The sequence below is a fragment of the Macrotis lagotis genome, chromosome 1, assembly GCF_037893015.1.
Source record: "Macrotis lagotis isolate mMagLag1 chromosome 1, bilby.v1.9.chrom.fasta, whole genome shotgun sequence".
Taxonomy (NCBI): domain Eukaryota; kingdom Metazoa; phylum Chordata; class Mammalia; order Peramelemorphia; family Peramelidae; genus Macrotis; species Macrotis lagotis.
In genome coordinates, this window is record NC_133658.1 from 146,120,144 (window position 1) to 146,142,079 (window position 21,936).

Below are 21,936 nucleotides of genomic sequence, written 5' to 3' on the forward strand. Positions count from 1 at the left end.
TATTTAACTTCATTTAAGTTTGCAAAGCTCTTTACTTATATTAATTCATTTGATTCACAACAACAACCCTGGGAGACACATATTCTTATTATCTCAATTTTACAGATGAAGAAACTGAGACAGCCAGAGGTTGTCATGGTTATACAGTCAGGGAGTACCTAAGGCAGGATTTGAACTTGTCTTCCTCACTACAATTTCAGTGCTGTTCCACCTAACTGCCTGTATATATTTATGTATGTGTATATTTGTCCATACACAAGTGTATATACATATACACAGAAAAAAATTTAAAAAAAATTTTGGCAAACAATTTGAGAACAATTAAGACTTTTTAAGAGGAGATGGAATGTAAATTGATCCTTCAAGGAATTAAAGATTTCAAGAGGTTTTGGTGTAAATCAAGAGAAATAGGCTTATATCTAGAAATTGGATGGGATTCTATGCATGAAAACTAGCATAGTGGGCCAGTTTGGTTGGAATGTAAAGTGTATGGGGGGGAGTCAGATGTAAACATCCTGGAAAGAAGGGTTTGAGTCGGATTGTAAAGTGTTTTAAATGCCTGCTGGATGAATTTGTGGATTACCTTAGAGGTCAGAGGAAACCACTGACACTTTTTGAATAGGAGAATGATTATGGACAGATCTGTGCTTAAGAAAGTTTTGTAGAGGATAGTCCAGGGAGATTGTTGAAATAATCCAGGTAAGAGTCAATGAGGGCTTGAATCATAACAGTACTAAATAACATTTATTAAGCACCTACTCTATACTAGACACTGCTAAATACTTGGGATTCAAAGAAAGGAGTTTGCATACCTCCTCCCTGGAGGGAAGACGGGGCCCCAGGAGGAGGAGGTTCTGAGAAGGTGTGAGCTAGGTCTGAGCTTCAGGGTTGATGTGATCTTGATAAGTTTCCAGAGAACTAGAAGAACTTCTAAGGAGTGCTGAGCAACAGAATATTTGTAAATATTTGTGAAAAGCCCTCGGGGAAACTTGATCTTTTAAAGTTATACAAACAGTGAATCCTTTTATAAAAAACACATCCTAATTTATCTTTGTTTTGCATATTTAGATATTAATATATTTGGAATATTTAAGCCTGAATAGTATTCTGAGAGTTATTTAAAGAATGAATCTTTGCCATTTCAGATTTAATGCCCTTAGAAGAGGTGGCCTATCACATATGTTGAATAAAGGATATCTGGTTAGCAAAGTTTATTGTTAAGAGGAGAGTAGGGAGCAGCTATGTGGTGCAGTGTTAAAGAGCCCTTGGGCTTGGAGTCAGAGGGATCTGAGTTCAAATGTGACCTCAGATTCTTACTAATTATCTGGTTGTGTGATCTTGGGCAAATCACTTAACCCCTTGTAATTACCTTGCAAAACCAAGAAAAAAAAGAGGAAAGGGAGTTAGAAGATCTTTTTTTACAGGGGTTACCCTGAGCCCATTTAAAACAAAGATTGTTTACAATTCACCTCTGTTGGATCATGCTGAATATGGTTGAAAGTGAGGGGATGTAGGTGTAACAGTGGATAGAGTGTTAGATCTGTAGTCAGGAAGGCTCGAGTTCAAATTTAGACTCAGACTTTCTTACTGTGACCCTGGGCAAATCAAACCTAATTTCTTTATCTATAAAATGAAGTAGAGAAGGAAATGGCAAATGACTCCAGTATCTTTGCCAAGAAAACTCCAAATGAGATCATAAAGAATTGGACACAACTGAAATGACTTAACAACTACAAAAATAATTGGGATTAAGATATCTCTTTGCTATATAACCTTTGCTGCAGTAATGAAGTTTCTTGAGATTTCTATCTCATCTACCACATAATTTAAAATTTTATATTCTCTATTAAGTATATGAATTTTCTTTTTTAGAATTGCTGACCATAAAATCAGTTCAGTCTGTACAAATAACTACCTGAAGCAAGTTCTGAGATATTTTGGAGGAAGAGAGTCTTTTGTTTCATCATTGAACCTGTAGGAGAAAAGGAGTGTAAACAATTAAGTTTAGCTTTCACCATCTTTGAAAGCTAGGATTCCATTTTGGAATTTTAAAAGTTTTTAAGACACCTAGAATTCAGTATAATTCAACAAACATTTGTTAAATCTATATAGCCAGGTAGCAGAGTGGACAGACTGCTGAAGTAGGGAAGTCTTGAGTTCAAATTCTCCAAGGTGGCATTCAGCTTGAAATCTGTGACCCTAAGTGCTGCCCACTCTATGTAAGATTGCGCCAGATACTGAGGATAAAAACTGAAATATCTTTTTTCCTTAAGGAATTTTATTCTTCTGGGGATAGAGATGTATGTAAATATATTAAGTATGTAAATATATTAATATAAAGTAATTTTAAGAGAACCAGACTTATGATTTCACTGGTACAGAGAATATCACTCTTGGGTGAGAAAATTTACTTTATTGAATGCAGAATGGCACCTTCACTGTACCTGACCATCACAGAGGGTTTTTGGAGCTTTTTTTGTTTTGTTTTGTTTTTTAGGTTTTTGCAAGGCAAACGGGGTTAAGTGGCTTGCCCAAGGCCACACAGCTAGGTAATTATTAAGTGTCTGAGACCAGATTTGAACCCAGGTACTCCTGACTCCAAGGCCGGTGCTTTATCCACTACGCCACCTAGCCGCCCCGTTTCTGGAGCTTTGTAAAACTGACTTCTGAAGCAAAATACAGCTAGTATGTGTCTTAGTCAGGGTTTGAACTCAGGTCTTTATTTTGAAACTAATTCTCTGTCAACAAAACCAAATGGTGTCTTTAACAGGGTGAAAGTCAGACAACTGTGAGAATCAGGAGAAACTTGTGTAGGAAGTGGCTCTAAGCAAGGTCAGAAGATAGGTGTTGAACCAATCTGTGAAGGGCTCCAGCAGGATATGTATGTTGTACCAAAGGCAATAGGGAACCATTTAAATAGGAGGTGACATGATTGAATTTTTGATTTGGAGATTTTGGTTTGATGATTGTGTAGAGGAAATATTGAAGAGGGGAGAGGCTAGGTACAGGCATACCATGTAGGAGGATGTTGGACCAGACTAGGAAAAAAGTGATAAAACTGTAAATGAAGTTGGAGACTGTGAGAGAGGTGGAAATAGATAAGAGAGGTTTTGGAAACAGTCCACAAAGCATCCTTGCTGGTTAGATTTGAAAAATTTTGGATTTTGAGATCCAAATGTACAGATCTAGATTACTGGAAGGATTTAGTAGTTTCAGTAGGGATAAGGAAGCTTTTTATGGAGGTTTGGGGAAATAGGATAGAAATATAATGAATTCCATTTTGAATATGTTGAGTTTGAGATACATGCAAGTTTTCTGGTAGAGGCTGTATAATTACTTGTTGGGGGTTGTTATAGTGAAGATTCCTGCTCAGGTGTCAAGCAGGATGTGAGTAATATGTCCCTAGAATTAAGGAGAGAGATTTGGACCAGATATCTAGATTTGGAGGAAATGTGCATACAGAATGCTATAGAAGACTGGGAAGGAAGTCAGGTGCCTATTATGAACCTGGTATATGCTGTTCACTAGAAGGTCAAATAGTGAAGTTGAAGCTTAAAATAATTTGGTCTCCTAATGAGAAGATGGGTCTCACTAGAAAAAAACACAAAGTTGGGAAAGACTGAAGGCAAAAGGGGATACCAGAGGATGAGATAATGTTATGGAAATAATGAGCATGAACTTGGACAGACTTCAAGAGATAGTGGAGCATAGAAGCTCCTGGTGTGTTATGGTTCATGAGGTCATGAAGAGCTGGACACAACTTAATAAATGAACAACAAAAACATTGTGCTAAAGTACTTTACAAAAATTAACTTATTTGATTCTCATAACATCCCTGGGAGATGAGTTTTATTATTATCCCCATTTTACAGATGAGGAAACTGAGACAGGCAGCAGTTTAGTGAAATTAAGTGCTCAGGGTCACATAGCTAGTGAGATGTCTAAGATTGGATTTGAGTTTTCCTGAACCCAAGCCCAATATTGTGTCACATAATAGCTTCAAACTAGGGACTAAGATGGCAAATATTTTATTACTAGTCTTGAGTTTATAGGGGGTTTTGATCAATATTAGGAAAGACATTTTTGGAGTCAGAAGAACTGACTTCATGATCTCCTTGCTGCTTCTATTTGTTTGGCCTTTGGCAGTTTCTTCTCTGGGCCTCAGTTTCTTCATTTAGTCAATCAATTATATATATAAGCACCATTTATTTACTATCCTATGGTGCTGGGTCCTAGGGATACATGCATAAAGAATGAAGCAATTATTTATAAAATGAAGAGGTTGTTCAAGATGACATCTAAAACATTGGTATGAAACTCAGGATGCATATTGATGTAGAATACCACAGATTAACATTATCTATGTAGCATTGTATTTTTACTTATTTTGTTTAACTTTTCATTTTAATCTGGTTCTGTCAGCATTGCAGTGAATTTGACAACTCTGTCCTTAGGTCTCTTCCAGTTCTAGACCTGTGAAATTATGACCCTCTCCTAGGAGTGACTGTAACCTAACAGCTGACAGATGCTTTGTTTGGTTTCTTAGCATGGGGACTGAATGATGGCATCTCTGATAGTGATAACACAGATGGCCTCACAGTTTCTCTATTTCTCATAAAGCATAGTAACCAAATGAAACAACTGGGAGTCACAAAAATCTTCATGAATTTTTTTTAGCCTTAATAGATTAAAACTGAGATTTTGAAAGTCTTAAAATGAAGATCTTTATTGTCATTCTCTATTTTGCAGCCATGACCAACAGGAACGAAATGGGTGAAATGGATAAAACAGAGTAAATGTGGCTTGATTCTGACATGTTTACTATACATTCTTCAGTGTCCAATTAATGGCTTGTTTTTTGATTCTAGGACCAGCTGCAGTGTTTTTCTGCCAGTATTCAAGTCTGGGTCTTCTTATAAGAAAAGGGTAAAATAGATTTTATGCCACGAAGGGACTGAATCCAAAATATCATTACTTGTGCTTAGCTATTAACTAGAATCATAGGACAATAGGATATAGATCTGGAAGGGACTTGAGCAACTAGCTAGTCTAATATTCTCATTTTGTAAATGAGGAAACAGGCTCAGGGAGATGAATTCTCTCATCTGATACTGCCATCACCCCTGATCTAAGCCATTATCTCCTCACATCTGGACTATGGCAGCAGCCTTCTGTTAACTCTCCCTGCCTCAAGTCTTTCCTCAATTCAGTCCATCCTCCACTCAGCTGCCAATGTGATCTTCCCATGGCTAATGTGGAAATTTGTTTTGCATGTCTGTGCATATTTGTAATGGTTTTTATTTTTCTTGCCATCTCAATGGGTGGGTGAGGAAGAGAATTTGGAATAAAAAAGAATGTTAAATTGTACCTTCCTAAATCACCATATCATCAGTAAATTCCAGTGGTTCCCTATTATCTCTGGGTTGCAATATAAAAATCTTCTTTTTGGCTTTTAAAATACTTTACAGAATACCCCCTTCCTGCTTTTCTAATCTTCTTACAGCTTACTTTTTTTCCAATGACACTGGCATCCTGGCTGCTTTTTGAATAGACATCCTTGTTCCAACTCAGCTTTTCCCTGGCTGCCTTCCATACCTGAGATGTTCTCCCTCCTCAACTCTGCCTCCTGGCTTCCCTGGTTTTCTTCAAGTCTCAGCTAAAGTCTCTCTTCTTGAACCTTTTCCTAGTCTTCTTTAATCTCAATGCCTTCCCTTTGAAATTACTCTACTTTTCCAAATTTAATCTACATGTTGTTGTTCAGTTATATATGATTCTTTGTGACCCGATGGATGTCCTTCTATCCTCCACTGTCCCTCAGAATCTGTCCAATTTCCTAGTTTATACTCATTGTTTCCATGACACTATTGATTTACCTCCTTTTTTTGCTATCCCCTTTTCCTTTTGCCTTCAATATTTTCCAACATCAAGGTTTTTTCCAATAAGTCTTCTCATTTTTCTCTAAAAATAGTTTTTTTGCATCTGGCTCACCCATTACTCTAGGAGCCCCTCAAGAGCAGGGACGAGTTTTTATTTTTCTTTGTTTTGCCTTTCTTTGCATCTGTAGCACTGTAGACAGTATCTGGCTCACACTAGGTATTTAATAAATACTAGCTGACTAACTGTTCAGGGACCTCTCAGCTTCCTTCCATGTCTAAAGCTTTAATCCTATGATCCTATGTAGAAAAAAGATGTTCTCTTTTCCTCAGACAAAGTCTGAGAGTGGAAGTGGTATTCATATTTCAGGCTGACATAAGGAAGACCTTACAAACTAGAGATACCCCAAAGTGGGAGGGGTTATGTTGGAAGGAGATGGCTTTCCCCATCACTGGAAATCTCAAGAAGATACTAGATGATCATTTCTTTGGAAATATTGTGGAGAGATCTTCTCAGTTATGGGTTTTTCTAGATGATTTCTGAGATTTTCTAGTTAGATAACCTCTGAGGTCCATTTCAGCTGGAATATTTTTGATCATATGCTCCTTCTGCACATGAAATGCTCCAGTAGCTATAGTTAAAGAAAAACAAAATGGCATTAGAGAGATTCTAGAACTGTAACTAAAGTATTTAGAAGGATGGGGATGGTACAATATAAAGACAGAACAAAAGGAATGGCATTTTTCATTTGGATAGGAGAAGGCTTAGAGCATTGATCAAAATTTGAAAATAGCAGCTAGAAGCTAGGTGGTACAGTGGATAGAACTCTGGACCTTCAGTTAGGAATATTCATCTTTGTGAGTTCAAATCTGAAGTCAGATACTTACAAGCTGTGTGACCCTGGACAAGTCACTTAATCCTCTTTGCTTGTTGCCATTTTGACTCACACCCTTCCAGCTTGTAAAATGAGCTGGAGAAGGAAATGACAAGCTACTCCAGTTATTTTTGCCAAGAAAATCCTAAACAGGGTCTTAGGGATTGCATAACCGCCAGCATTTATATAACTCTTTAAGTTTTGCTAATCACTTTATGTATATTATCTCATTTAATCCTCAGAATAACCCTGAGAGGTAGATGCTATTATTATCATCACTTTACTAATGAGGAAACTGAAATTGAGAAAGGTTAAATAATTTTCCCATGATCACATAATCAGCAAATATCTGAGGTAAGATTTGGATTCTAGTCTTCCTGACTCTAGCTTCAGCATTTTATCAATTTATCTGTGTCCAGACTTTTTTCACTAAGTGCTCAAAATATTAGAATCTGGAGTCACCTTCTAATATTTGAATGATGTAAGTATAGGTCATGCACAGCAGTTCAATTTAATATATTAATATTCAGTTTTCCTATGCTTACCTCACCATACAAAAAAGGATCCAGAGACTACTAGAATTGTCAGATACTTTTGCATTCCATGTTTTAGCCATTATTGCAATAGCCAGATCATTGCTGCTTGACCCATCAAGTTTTCTATCTTCTGATCAGCTGTTTATGGTCCTCTGGGATCTAATATTTTACTTGCATTGCCCATCTATTGTCTTTTATCCTTATTACATGAAATCCCCAGAGTCTTTTCTAATGATAGGCTGACCTCAATACATCTATTGCCTCTACAGAGTTTCTATTTAGTCATGTCCTCCCACAGAAAGGTTGGGCACAGTGGGAAATAAACCTAATCACAGAAGCGCACAATTTCAAAGTTCTAAGAGACCTTAGAGGTCATCTGGTCTAACCTATACCTGAAAAAGAATCCCTTCTTCAACACATGACAAGAGGTTATCCAGTTTTTCTTTGGAGACCTACAGTGAGGGGGGAATCTACTACCTCCTGGGGCATCCCATTCCATTTTTAGATAGCTTTAATTGTTAGGAAGTTTTTTCCTTATAGCAACCCTAAATGTGCCTTCATGTTGCTTCTACCCATTATTCCTAATTCTGCTTTTAAGTCCAAATAGAACAAATGGTTTCTCTCCCACATGACAAGTACTTGAAGATTGGCTATTACTTTGCTCTCTCCATCACATCCCAGCTTCTCTATGCTAAGCATTTGCTTCCTTTTCCTCATATTGCATGGACTTGAGTTCTTTTATCATTCTGATTGCCATCCTTTGGATGTTCCTAACTTGGAGAAAACTTTCTTCTTGTCATTAGTTTCTTCCCATTCTGTTTCATTATTTATAAAGCTAATGGCATGATCTTCTTACTGCACTGTTCAGAGAATTTGATTTTCTTAGTCAAAAGCCTTTGATGACTGCTTATTGTTTATGGAATAACATCCAAACTCTTCTAGTTTTAGCCTGCTTTTGGAGCCTCATCTCACATTATACCCCCTTTCACATTATGAACTCTGGCCAGACTAAATTGCTCATTATTCTTCTTTCATTTCTTCCTGCCTTCTCTCTCCCTAATACCTTGGCTCACATTGTCCATGATGACTCTTCCAACCTATCAAAAGCCTTTCCTTTATGTACAAGTTCAAGATCTAACCCCCCCCTAATAAATTTTCCCTTATTCTTCCAGTTAGAAGGGATTAAATAATGGAATATGTGCAAATTGCTTTGTAGATCTTAATATGCTGTATAAAGTACCAGGATTATTTTTGAATCTTTTCTAGCTCTTTTTTGGGGGGATCTTTCTTCCACCTTGATTATATTTTGATTTTTGCTATGATTAGGCAGGGACCATGTCTTATTTCCCCTTTAATGGCAGTGCTTAACTGATGTTGATCATTTTCTATGAATTCTGTCTGTATCTTGTGTATATGTAACTGCTTTTCATCTTGTCTCCCCCATTAGACCATGAAGTTCATGAGAGCAGAGATTGTCCCTTATTTTTCTTTGTATTCCCAGAACTTGGACAAGTAAGTGCCTGATACATAGTAATAGATTATTTCCCCCTCCCTCTTATTAACTCATAGGGATGATATTCAAATGTCTTGAGATATTTAAAGTTGTGGAAGACAGGCAGTACTGAGGACTACAGAGAGTATGAGTATGGCAGTTGTGAAAGGTGGAATTGTTCATGGTCCTGGATCACCATATCTTGAAGATGAATGTTATTGTTTTGTGTGAACAGATCACATGGGGGAAGGAGATATCAGGATCAAAGATCTGGAAAGGAACCTTAGAGGCCATCTAGTCCAAATCCCCCCTTTTTTTTTCCTGACCGGGAAATTAAGGTCTAGGTACATAGTGACTTGCCTAAGGTTACATAGGTAGCAAACATAGATCAGGATAATGCCTATAGACATATCTTTTCATTTGGTTCTTGGTATTTGTTGAATTGTATCTTTTTTAAGGTTTTTTGTTTTTGTTTTGTTTTTTTTTTGCAAGGCAATGAGGTTAAGTGGCTTGCCCAAAGCCCCACAGCTAGGTAATTATTAAGTGTCTGAGGTCAGATTTGAACTCAGGTACTCCTGACTCCAGGACCGGTGCTCTATCCGCTGCACCACCTAGCTGCCCCTGAATTGTATCTTTGATGTAAAATTGAGGCAATGAGATAGATCTTAAAATACTACTTTCTGGACTGTGAGAGTGCCATTTATGTGTGAAATAATTTCTTTAAGCTTTCCTCCCAATGCTATAACCCCTCTTTGCCTCCATTTGACTGGTGATTGTTGTCCTTCCTTCTTGAAAAAAGAGCAAAATGTCATCACTATGGAGTCAAGTTACAGTGTGTTCAGCTGTGGCTGTTCAGACCTAGATGATGCTATTCCTCCAATACAGTTCAGTTTCAGTGCCTCATTGTGGTGTGGAGATAGTTCTGGGTTCTTGGAGGCTATGTCTTTGAAAAGTACACTCTGGGGGGCGGCTAGGTGGTGCAGTGGATAGAGCACCGGCCCTGGAGTCAGGAGTACCTAGGTTCAAATCTGGTCTCAGACACTTAATAATTACCTACCTGTGTGGTCTTGGGCAAGCCACTTAACTCCATTTGCCTTGCACAAAAACCTTTAAAAAAAGTACACTCTGACTGTCCCTACCAATCTGGAAAAATTTATGGTTGAATGGTGAACAACATTTGCCTTTGTCTAATAACCTAGTGAAGTTCAAGGTTATCTATCATTTGAAAGTGATCTGTGGTGTTAGAAAGAATTTTTAATTGGTGAAATGATGGATCTTCTTAAATTTTAAAGCAAGAAGTGATATGCCCCACATATCAGTATCCATCTTTTTTTTTCTGTCCTTCCCAATTTCCTATCTTTGCTGGAGCCAGCAACTTCTAGGCAGGGACCAGAAATTTCTACCTGAGCTGGTTAGGAATATGCAGTAGGTACTGAAAGTTTATGATCTACTTGAGGATTTCTTAAGATCACAGGAGCATAGACTTAGATGTAAAAGAAACTTAGAGGCCATAATAGATCAGTTTCCTTATTTAGATGACCGTAGTGGTTATTACCTTCCCAAGATCATTCACATAAGTAATTGAAGAGTTGAGTTTTGAATTCACAGCCTCTGGCAGTGCTGCTTTTTCTGGCTTTATGTTTTGAGGTGGACAGAAAATTTTATTCAATCAGTAATTCTTATGTCACAGTCTTTCTGTGCTAACTGCTTTAAAAGGGGGACTAAGTCACTAAAGACTTTGGGAATTGTATTTCTAACTATTTCAAGGAAATAGGAAACATCTTGGGATTGCAACTTGAAGGCAGAGTTTTCTGTGATAATCACAGTTTTAAATCTGGAGAAAGACACAAAAGAAGAGTTGGAGAAAATGGTGGCAGGAACTCTAGCAGGAGATGGACATAGAGATAATGGAGGATCTTTTCCAGGAGATTGACTCTAAGCCTCCTCCTTTTTCCTAGTTAACCATTTCAGCTTGTTGAGAGAATCCAGCAGGATGTAGCTACATTTTGGCTTCTAGAAGAAACTACTGGAACAATGGTAAATTTCTCTCTTTTCTCTTTTATTGCCTCATGCTGTAGACAGCATCATTCATTTCTTTGTGTTTCTTTATTATAACTTTTTCTTACTAGTTATTTGTATATTTTAAACAATGGTTTACTTGATAAAGATGGGGTAGTAATGCCCAGTTAGGTGGTACAAGGGATAGAGTGCTGTACCTGGATTTGGGAATATCTCAGTTTGAATCCGGCCTTAGAGGCTACCTGAACGACCTTGAGAAAAGTCACTTAACCCATCTCAAACTTAGTTTTCTTACCTGTAAAATGAAGATAATAATAACATTTATTTCAGGGGATTTGTTAGAAGAATCAAATGAGACAATCTGTATGAAGGGCTCTGCAGACCTTAAATCACTAAATATGAATGCTAGTTATTTATGTTAATTGTGTCTTGAGTTGATTTTTTTTTTGCTAAATAGAGTACAGCAAGTTGGAAAAGGACCTATAGGTGATTGATTACACTAAATTCAACTGGCTGAGAAACCACTTTCCTGTTTGACAATCCATAAATTCTTGGGATGGGTAGATGAGGGAAGGTTCAGAGAGTTTTATGAACTTTATTTACAGTCTGTATTTACAAGATTTTTAGCTTTGTAGAAAAAGGAAGCCACATGAGACTGAGATCTTTACCTTAGATTAAAACCCTCAGTAATTTTGTACCCAAGTCCTTTGTGTTTTTCTTTATGTTCCTTCGCTCTCAGGTAAGAGATGGAGGAAATAGAGAATGTTTTTTGTAGGCTTTTTTTTTTTTTTTTGCAAGGCACTGGGATTAAGTGGCTTGCACAAGGCCTCACAGCTAGGTAATTATTAAGTGTCTGAGGCCGGATCTCAGGTATTCCTGATTCCAGGGTGGGCGCTCTATCCACTGCGCCACCTAGCTGCCCTGAAATAGAGAATTTAAGAGAAGGTCATGCCATGAACTAACCCCCAATGGGTCAAGATAGATGTGATCAATTCCATCCTTTCCCCCTGAGTGGGATAAAAACTGCTCCTCCTCTTCCATGGTGTTCTCTGGAGTTTTCTTATTAGTAGGGATAGCAGTATGTTCTTTAGGTTTAAAAAAATTGTTTTTAAGTAGTCAGGCTAAATGGAGATTGTGTTCCTCACTCCACTCCTAATAGATTCTGAGTTTCTGCAGAAGTAGGGACTGTTTTTACACCTTCTGTGTATCCCGAGCTCTTATTGTCTGGCTCATAGAACTAAATCAATTTTGCTGATTCTATCTATCACTTTGTGAATCTGAACTTAGATTTGAAAATAGATGCTTCTGTGTGAGACATGTGAAATGAGAGCTGGATTGCTGTACCTGTTTTATGAAAAGGAATGACATTCAATCCCATATGAATCTATTAACCAAGTCCTGATTTAAAGCCTAATGAGATTCAATAATGGGTTAAAGAGGGGGTGCAATGACTGAATTCAGCCCATGTTCAGAATATTCATTCCCTTAGATAAGAAAAATGTCCCTTATGCCAAGGCCAGGTATAAATACAATGGCATCTGTGTCAGTATATGGCAAGCAGGTCAAGGAGCAGTAGTACTTTTTACCCTGTATAGGGATGCCCAGAGGCTTAAAGAACTTGGACAAATCAAGAATACACTTGTAGGGAATTACAAAGAACATGTAGGAATTGCAGGGAGTTTAACTAGAGATTCAGATACAGGGAGCTGCAGGTGATAACTAGAGTGGTTCTTAATAGAAGGCAGAATTTGACCTGTATTATTTGGCAAGTGGTTGAGAGAGAGCCCAGGGCTAGATCTTTTTTTTGGGGGGGGGAGTGGTAGGAGTTTTTCCTACTTTTTTGGGTTCAGCCAAATACTGAGGAAGGAGAGGGGAGATGAAGCTGAGAAAGGGGTGGAGTGTCTGAGTTATGTTGGGAGAGAGGAGGGCTTGGGGAATTCCTCTAGTATTATATTTTTAGAGAGCAGCAGGGCAGAGACTCCAGCTATACAAGTTAATTGAAAACAATGGTGCTGAAGAAAATTGTCTTCCTATTGCAATTCCTTGGAGGATAAGCAGCATTTAAAAAACAACATTAATTTAAAAAATTCTGAACTTAAACTACAAAAAGAAAGAACATATAAATATATATATATATATATTTATATTACAGAAAAACATTATTTACAACTTGCTTTTTTTTTTTTTTTGGCAAGGTAATGGGGTTAAGTGGCTTGCTCAAGGCCATACAGCTAGGTAATTATTAAGTGTCTGAGGTTGGATTTGAACTCAGGTACTCCTGACTGCAGGGCTGGTGCTCTATCCACTGTGCCACCTAGCTGCCCCTTACAATTTGCTTTTTAAAAATGTATGTAATAAATTCAGCATATTAGCTTCAGAACTGGCCTACTTGTCTGTGTTTCCTTCTCTTCTCTTTTGTACATTAAAAAGGCTTCAGTGACCCTATTTTTTCTTTTTTTTCCCAATACTATTGTTACATCCTTCCCACTACATAAATGAAGAAAAGAAAAAAACCACAATCTTTTTAACAGAGAAACATAGTCAATCAAAACAAATTCATACAATTTCCATGTCAAAAAGTGTATGATTCATTTTGTACTTTGAGTACATCATCACTTTGAATAGAACTCAATAACCATTCTTTTGAATTATAATTAGTTATTGCAATTATCAATTTCTTCAATTTCTTTTTTACATTACATTGTTACTGTATAGATTGTTTTACTGGTTCTGCATACTTTACCTCATCATTCATACAAATCTTCCAGATTTCTCCAGAACTGTCCCTTTCATCATTTCTTTTGGTACAATAATATTCTATTACATCCATGCACAATTTGTTCAACATTTCCCCAGTTGATGAGAACTCTTAATTTCCAATTCTTCCTACTGGAAAAGTAGCTGCTATAAATATTTTTTTATAAGAGTTCTTTCCTCTCTGGGGTGTATGTCTAGTATTGACATTTCTGGATTTAAAGAGCACAAACAATTTAATGCCTTTTGGATCATCACTGCAAATTGTTTTATAGAATGACAGGACCCATTCACAGTAATAGATTATATCTGTTTTTGTCACCTAGAAGTATCATTCTTGGAACTTTCTTTGTATTTCGAGTCAGAAAACACACAAAGAACCCTGAATGCTTTCTTACATTCTCCCCTCCTAAAATATTTCAGTTTTGAGAATGCACAAGAAAGGGCATTAATACTCTCCATTGTTTCACCATATGCTTTGTCTAGGCAACATTTTTGGGAATATTAGTAGCTCAGACTATTTCCTCTTTGGGTGTTTGAGCCTGATATATGCTTTAGTGACCAGAACCTGGTAAGTAAGGCTTGATTTAGGAAAGAAATCACATGGCTATTTTGTGTGAACACCTAGGTGGGGGCAAAAACAGGTTTATTTGTTATTTAGGGCATTAAGGGCAAAACTTGGCAAGACTCTTCTCTAGCGAAGTTAGTTTCAGTAGTATTATAAAATTGCTCTGGGGATGGATACCGCTCAGCAACAATTTAACAAAGTACCAAGGATTGTTCTTTGGCTTCTTGTGAACTTTGTTTCCACAGATTGTGTTTTGCTTCCTAATGTAAAATCTCTAGCTTAAAAATGACAAAGGCATCCTTCTGAAACACATACAAACACATACACACACACACACACACACACACACATTCATACATATAGCTCCATCAATTATATTAGTCTTTTCCATTAGGCCACACATAGGTGCATTCAGTTAATTTATCACAGAACCACTATTGGAGCTAAATACATAAGACCTACTGGAACAAGAAAAGGTCATTATTATTTGAATGCTGCTCTTCATAATATATTGATCTGTGGTATATTTATATGTGGGGAAAAAACAAAAAATATCTTTCTAAATGATAGTACTCATCAAACTATGTATCAGTCATTGATCTCTAACAATAATAGAAATAGCATCTATGTAGCATTTTAAGATTTACAAAGCAATATATTTCTATATCATTTCATTTCATCCATCCAACACTCCTAGATATAATTGTTATGGTCATTTTATAGGTGAAGAAAAAGACTTAGAGAGGTTGCCTGACTTGTTCAAGTCACCATTTCTGAGGTAGAATTCAAACTCAAGCCTTCAGGTTTAGTGCTGTATACACTAGGCTAGTATACTTTAAACTTCCCTAAAAAGACAATTCCCAACAGTGAAATTTGCTAAACTTGATTTTAAAAATAAAGCCTCCAGGAGTATAGAATTCACTTAATGTTGTATCCTTTTTACTTTAAAATTTATGGTCTTTTGGGAATTCAATTTACTTCATGGCCCAGAAGTTCAGATATATTTTGTTTTTTACTAGATTTATCTTTTAATAAAAAGTGTGTAAAGTAAGAGTATGTTTGATTGATGAGTGAGATTGTTGAACCACAAGAAATATGTCATTTTACAGTGGTATTTTGTGAAATATTTGAAACACTTGTAAAAAGAATTGTTTTCAAACAAGAGAAGAAGAATATAGTTTGTTCAGTAATTATTAGATAGCTTTGTAATTTGCAACTACTTGATATCCTATCCCCTTAACTTTTATTTATATATTTTTTTCTTTTTTAAAGATAACATCTATTTTGGAAAGAAAAAAAGATAAATAAGCTGAAAATTATATAATTAAATGGCAAAGCTTAGTCCCAAAGGGGATATGGAAAAACTCTAGAGGAAGGGGGAATAAGGGTACAGAATATTGTATATTCTGACACTTGATTGATGTGTTGATTACTGTTGCTGAACTGCTTTTTTCTTTCATTTTTTCTTTTTTAATTTAAATTTTTTACTTTTTTGTACTGAACATTCCAAAACAAACATGAGCATTTTTAAACATATGAAAGTATAGAAAAGTATGCTTTCAAATCTATCTTGCTTCTCTGGGTCTCCTTCAACAACAAAAAAAAGCTTTTAACTGGAAAAATGTAAAACAAATATCCTAGGTATTAAACTAATTCCATTGAGTGCTTAAATTCACAAGATGAAATTTTAAAAATGTGTATGTCCCCTGGCAAAATAAAAATTAACCAAAGGTTTTTTGTAATTGTTTGGCTTGCTAAGTATTTCTTTATATTAGTATTTTGATTTGCTAGTCTCAATTTCTGGCTTTGATTTTTTTTCATGAATTGTCACCTATATAAACTTTAGGGTGCACATACATATAATTTGACAGAAATGATCATTAGTCATACTTTGGCCTTCCAAGGGTACCCAATATTTAAACAATGACTAAAATTTTTAAAAATTAGAAAAATGACTAATATTTTAAAATTATTTTTTGAATCTTACAATTTTTCTCCCAATATTACATCCCCCCCCACAGAAGGCAGTCTGATAGTCTTTATATTGTTTTCATGCTATACATTGACCAAAATTGAATGTGTTGAGAGAGATTTCATATCTTTAAGGAAAAAAAATATAAGAGATAGCAAAATTACATAATATGATACCTTTTTTTTTTTAATTAAAGGTAATTGTCTTTGGTCTTTGTTTAAGCTCCACAATTCTTTCTTTGTATACAGATGGTATTTTCCATCACAGATACCCTAAAATTTCTGATTGGAATGAGTAAGTACTGTAAGGTTGATCATCACCTCCATTTGCTGTTAGGGTGTACAATGAAGACGACTAATATTTTTAAAAATTCCATCATATTATGAAGAGATAATATAATGGAATTTTTAAAAATATGGATTGAATTTGTACTTACTGAGCCTGTGGATGTTATGAATTATAGATATTTTGTACACTCGAGATAACCAAATAGTTGAATCAAAGAAATGATTTCCAAACTCCCTATTTATATTAACTTATTTTGATCACTTCCTTCTGTACATTTCATCCTCCTCATCCTTTTTTCCTCCTCCTCTTTATCCTTATTGTGATTATTATGTAGAGAATAGAATGCTCAAGAGAAGTCCACAGGAATTAATTTCTTTTTTTTAACAAAACTTATTTTTTCTAATTGTGAGCAAATATAGTTTTCAACAGTCATCCAGTTGCAAACTCTACATTTTTCTACTAACCTCCTTTCTTTCTCCCCTCCCCATGGCAGGGAACAATCTGGTAGGTTGTACACATACAGTTATATTTAACAAATTTTCATATTAGTGATGTGATGAAAGAAGATTTAGAACTAAGGAGAAAAAGCCATGAGAGAAAGAAATAACATAAAAGAAGTTTTAAAAAGTGAACATAGTATACTTTGCTCTGTATTCATAGTTTTTTCCCTCAGGATGTGGATGGCATTTTCCATAAGAGATCTCTCAGAATTGTCTTTGATCACTGAACTATTAAGAGGAGTTGCATCCCTCATAGTTGATCATCTCTCAATGTTACTATTGGTTCTTCTGGTTCTATTCATTTCATTCAGCATCAGTTCATACAAGTTTTTCCAGACTTTTTTGAAGTCTGACCACTCAGGATATCTTTGTCATTTTTTGTTGTTGTTGTTGTTTTTGTAAGGCAATGGGGATTAAGTGACTTGCCCAAGGTCATACAGATAAGTAATTTTTAAGTGTCTGAGGTCGGATTTGAACTCAGGTCCTCCTGACTCCAAAGCCAGTGTTGTATCCACTGCGCCACCTAGTTGCCCCCACTCATGATATCTTCTAGAACAATAGTACTCCATAATATTCATATACTGTAACTTGTTCAGCCATTTCTCAAATGATGAACATTTCCTCAATTTCTAATTCTTTATCAGTACAAAAAGAGCTTCTACGAATATTTTTGTACATGTGGGTCTTTCCCCTCTTTTTTAGATCTCTTTAAGATATATCTATCTATCTATCTATCTATCTATCTATCTATCTATCTATCTATCTATCTAATAGTAGTAGTATTGCTGAATCAAAGGTTGTGCACAGTTATATTACCCTTTTGGGCATAGTTCCAAATTGCTCTCCAGAATGGTTGAATCAATTCACAACTCCACCAACAGTACATTGGTGTCTCAGTTTTTCCACATTTTCTCAGGAATTAATTTCTTATGATGCTTAGGGCTCAGGGAGTATTACTCATTGGAAAAAATTCCCAGGATTCCATTTCTTAAGGAAGTGTGCCTAGATACAGATTGGTTGTGTCACAAGCAACTACTGTGGGAAGTTTTCTGAGAGACAGCAGAATGGTGGTAGTTGAGGGTTGGCAGACTCAATGAACAAGGGGACTGTCAGAGTGAGGAGAAGGAAAAGGAACCATATGGCATGAAATCTCCCTGAATGTCCATGAAATCAGGAAAGCCACTAGAATCCTGATAATCTTAGGAATATTCAGGATATGAAAGGTTTCAGCAGATCACTATTAGCTAAAAAGAAGAGAGAATGAAAGATGGTGCCACAATGCAACAGCAAGGGCACTGAATCCAAACTTCTCCCCACTGCACACATGAATTATAGGGATGATTGTCTTGTTTCTCCAAATGCTTTGGAATTGGTGTTGGGGGTAGATTTTATATATATATCCCTTAGGAACCATGTGGAAGATTTTACTAATTTGTCTATGAGGTGGAGATTCATTCTATTCTTTGATTCCCCCCCTTTTTATTCCTTTGCTATCTTGTTAAATGCCTTGTTTTTTCGATTTAAGATATCCTATTGGTAGAGAATACCCTGAATGGGGTTAACAAAACCAAATATAAGCCCCATCATAAAAATTAAGTAATTTTGGGAACAGAGCTGAATGGCATTTTAGTGACATTAATAGCAACAATAGTAATTTAGCTAAATGATAATAAACAGAAAAACTTGAGAGGGTTATGACATTAGAAATCATCAATAATTAGTTTGGGACAATACTTTTTGACATTTCATTTTAATATGGTTATCTTTCTCATTTTTTAAAGTATATGGTACTTGATAGATAGTGTTTTAATTAAAACAAAACAAAACAAAACTCATCCTCATTCAAGGCAAACACTGTATCTGAAGTCAGAAATATCTGACTTCAAACCTTAACCTTTGCCTGCCTCAGTTTCCTTATATAAAATGGAGATAATAATAACACCCACCTCCTCCTAGAGTTCTTGTGAGGATGAAATGAGATGCTTGTAAAGAATCTGCATTATCTATGTTCAATTTTATTGAATAAATCATTAAAGTACAAGGATCAAATTACACCTGCTTCAGAAGACAGCAATGAAGAAAGAGGGAAAAAATGTAAATGATTGAATTATATTAGTGGCTTAAAGTTGCTGACTCTAACCTTGCACATTTGATTGCTTATAGCACTTAGTACAGTTCTGGAACATAGTAGATGCCTATTAAATGCTTATCGACTGACTGTTTTGGTGAGAGTAGATGAAAATAGCAAGCATTCTAGCTATCTTTGGTTTCTAGATATTTGAGCAGTTTGGAGTCACTTCTGTCAACTATTGAAGAGTGAGAAATGATTTTGTGGGGTAAAATTGGTGTATTGTTCCAGGAAAATAATCATTCTGCCTTGTCTGGTTCTTTTAAAAAATCCCCCCAAAATATAGTCCTACAAAAGTTGGTCACCAGGCCATCATTTCTCTCCCTTAATTCATTTTCTTCAATTTCTTTAAAAAAACTTAGCATTTGAGAAATGTTTTCTTTAAAATCTGAAACTTGCTAATAAGTGACTTATACAGCAGGTTGTTAAATGATACCAGTTTCTGTTCTTGATTAGGTATTTGCTTAAGATCTGGATTTATAGTTTGCCTTATGCAGGTTATTTAATTTTGAGATCAAGATTAGGACCCCCTTCCTTAATCATGAAAATCAAAACTCAGTGCTAAGTTTACAGGATATGACCATGCTGGCTAGGCCTTCTGGGACTAGGCATTGCTGATTTCTACTCTTTGTTTTTTATTTGGAGGAACAGCTGGAAAATATTATTTCCAGGAATATTATTGATTTAGTGACTAACATTTGTATTATACCTTTCAATAAATATAGAGATCCCTTTGGCATATAGTCAGTGGGAATATTTTCACTCACTCTTAAACAAGGGATCTTTTTGTAGCATTGAAGTATACAGAACATTTAGTCTATTTTTGGGATAGGAAATGGAGAGTTGCATTCACTGGAAAGTCGATAGAAATTTTGGTTGTTGACAAGAAGAATGAAATGATCCAAAATGATATTTGGCTTCGACCAAATATAGTGATTCATAATATTCATAAAACTAGAATTTTATTAAAGGTCTTGAGTGTTTCAGAATATGGTTTAAAAATGGTTGCATAAAGTTGTATTTCAAATATCTAAAAAAAATGGTTGCAATATTAATCTGAATATAAGTGACATTCATTTCACCCCTTCCCCTTTTCTCCCTCCCCCATTCTAATTTATATAAGACCTGAGTAAAGACCTTTGATTTTATTGTTTACTTTTTTCCTATCCAAGTAAATATTTTAGGGACATCATTTATATTGGGATCATTAAAGTAACCAACCCTTATATATGTTGTCTTCCCCTTCCCCTATTATAATGTAATGATGATAATATTGAGCATTTTTAATAGTACTTAAAGGTTTTCAGAGCACTTTACAAATATTATCGCATTTTATCCTCACATTTTTTTTATCCCTTTTTACGAAAGAAGAAACAGACAGAAAAAGGTTAATTTTCAAACTTAGGTCTTCATGACTCCAGATTCACCACTCTATTTACTGTACCACCTCACTATCTCTTTGAGGGCAAAGATTTGTCTTTCATTTTTTGCTTGTATTTCTTATCTCCAGCATCTAATATGATGTTTGACGCATAAATACTTGATGACTAACTGCCTATATTATTTAGAATACATATATACATATAAATATATATGTATTATATACATATTTGTACTCCTATACATAATCATGCCTATGGCAAACCCATACTATTAATTTGCAAAGAATTTAGAATTTGTGATTATTTTGAACAAGAGTTTGACTGAAATTTTCACTTAATTATTGTTGTTTAGTTGTTTTTAGTCATGTCTGACTCTCTGTGACCCCATTTGGAGTTTTCTTGGCAAAACACTGGAGTAGTTTTCCATTTCCTTCTCCAGTTTATTTTTCAGATGAGGAAACAAGCAGGGTTAATTAAGTGATTTGCCCAGGGTCACCCAGCTGGTAAGTGTCTGTGGGCAGATTTGAACTCAGGTCTTCCTGACTCTAGGCCCAGTGATCTATCCACTGTGCCAAACTTTTTAGCCATGCTTTTTATGAATTATGTGTCCAAAATTATAAAATGAATAACTTATGTTCTTATAGCCTTTTACAATTTTTCTCTCTTGTACATTTTTATCTTTATTATCATTGTTATCCCATGAGGTATGATTATCTCCATCTATTGAGGAGGAAACTGGGGATTTGCTTTATGTGACACAGAGAGTAAATTGTGGGTCTAAAAATATATTTTTTAATGGTTACAGTAATGAAAATGAAAAGGATAGTTAGATTAAGATAAATAATAATTGTAATGATCAATGGTGGCCTCAGAGAGAAGAGACATTTACCGCTTTTTTTGAGGCAAAAAATAGGAACCTATAGATGAAGTATGTTTCATTCACTGTAGAATAAGGTCATTCTGTTAACTGACTAATTTACCTAACTCTTTTTTTTTTTGTTACAAGGAAGTACTCATTTGATATTGGTGATGGGTTCTATTTGGAAATTACTATCATCTAAAAGATATCAAATAAAATGTATATTTTAAAAATAAAATAAAACTTAAGTCATTGGGTTCTTAATGCAGTGATCTTTTTTCCTTTCTCAATGAAAATGATCAAGATTTATCAAATGTTCTTCCTGTGTCCATCAGCTCTAAAGTCCATTATGCCAATAGCCTTTCCAAGAACCTAAGCAATTGTGCTTCCCACTGGAAAATAGATCAAGTCCAAATTCAGCCTGATCTTTCATCATTTATCCCCATGATATGAGTGTCATGGAGCTCAGGGTTTAAACATTAGTATTTTATTCTTTTTGAGCTCCTAAGAGTATGTGTAGGCTACAGTAATTATTAAGATGGGGTTAGCATAGAGTGATTTTATCTTAATAAAGGGCTATGTTAGTGAAGACCAGCTCATCTTTTGCCTGTTATTTACTGTTATTTCAAGGAATACCCCACCCTATGCTTACCTTTTTCTACCAGTTCTGCTCAAATCCATTTCTCTTCT

At 35.5% G+C, this 21,936-nt stretch overlaps 1 protein-coding gene across 8 annotated transcripts in view; it reads left to right on the plus strand.

The window, feature by feature from the left end:
• The window catches only part of CSGALNACT1 (chondroitin sulfate N-acetylgalactosaminyltransferase 1), a 426,592-nt gene that overhangs the window by 83,401 nt on the left and 321,255 nt on the right, over window positions 1–21,936 (plus strand). The window contains exon 1 of one of the 8 annotated variants that reach the window (XM_074209075.1): window positions 9,407–10,813. The exons of the other annotated variants lie outside the window; for them this stretch is intronic. The gene's annotated coding sequence lies outside the window, so the exon portion shown is untranslated. Of the gene's footprint in view, window positions 1–9,406; window positions 10,814–21,936 lie in introns of those variants that run through there. 8 annotated transcript variants of the gene reach the window in all.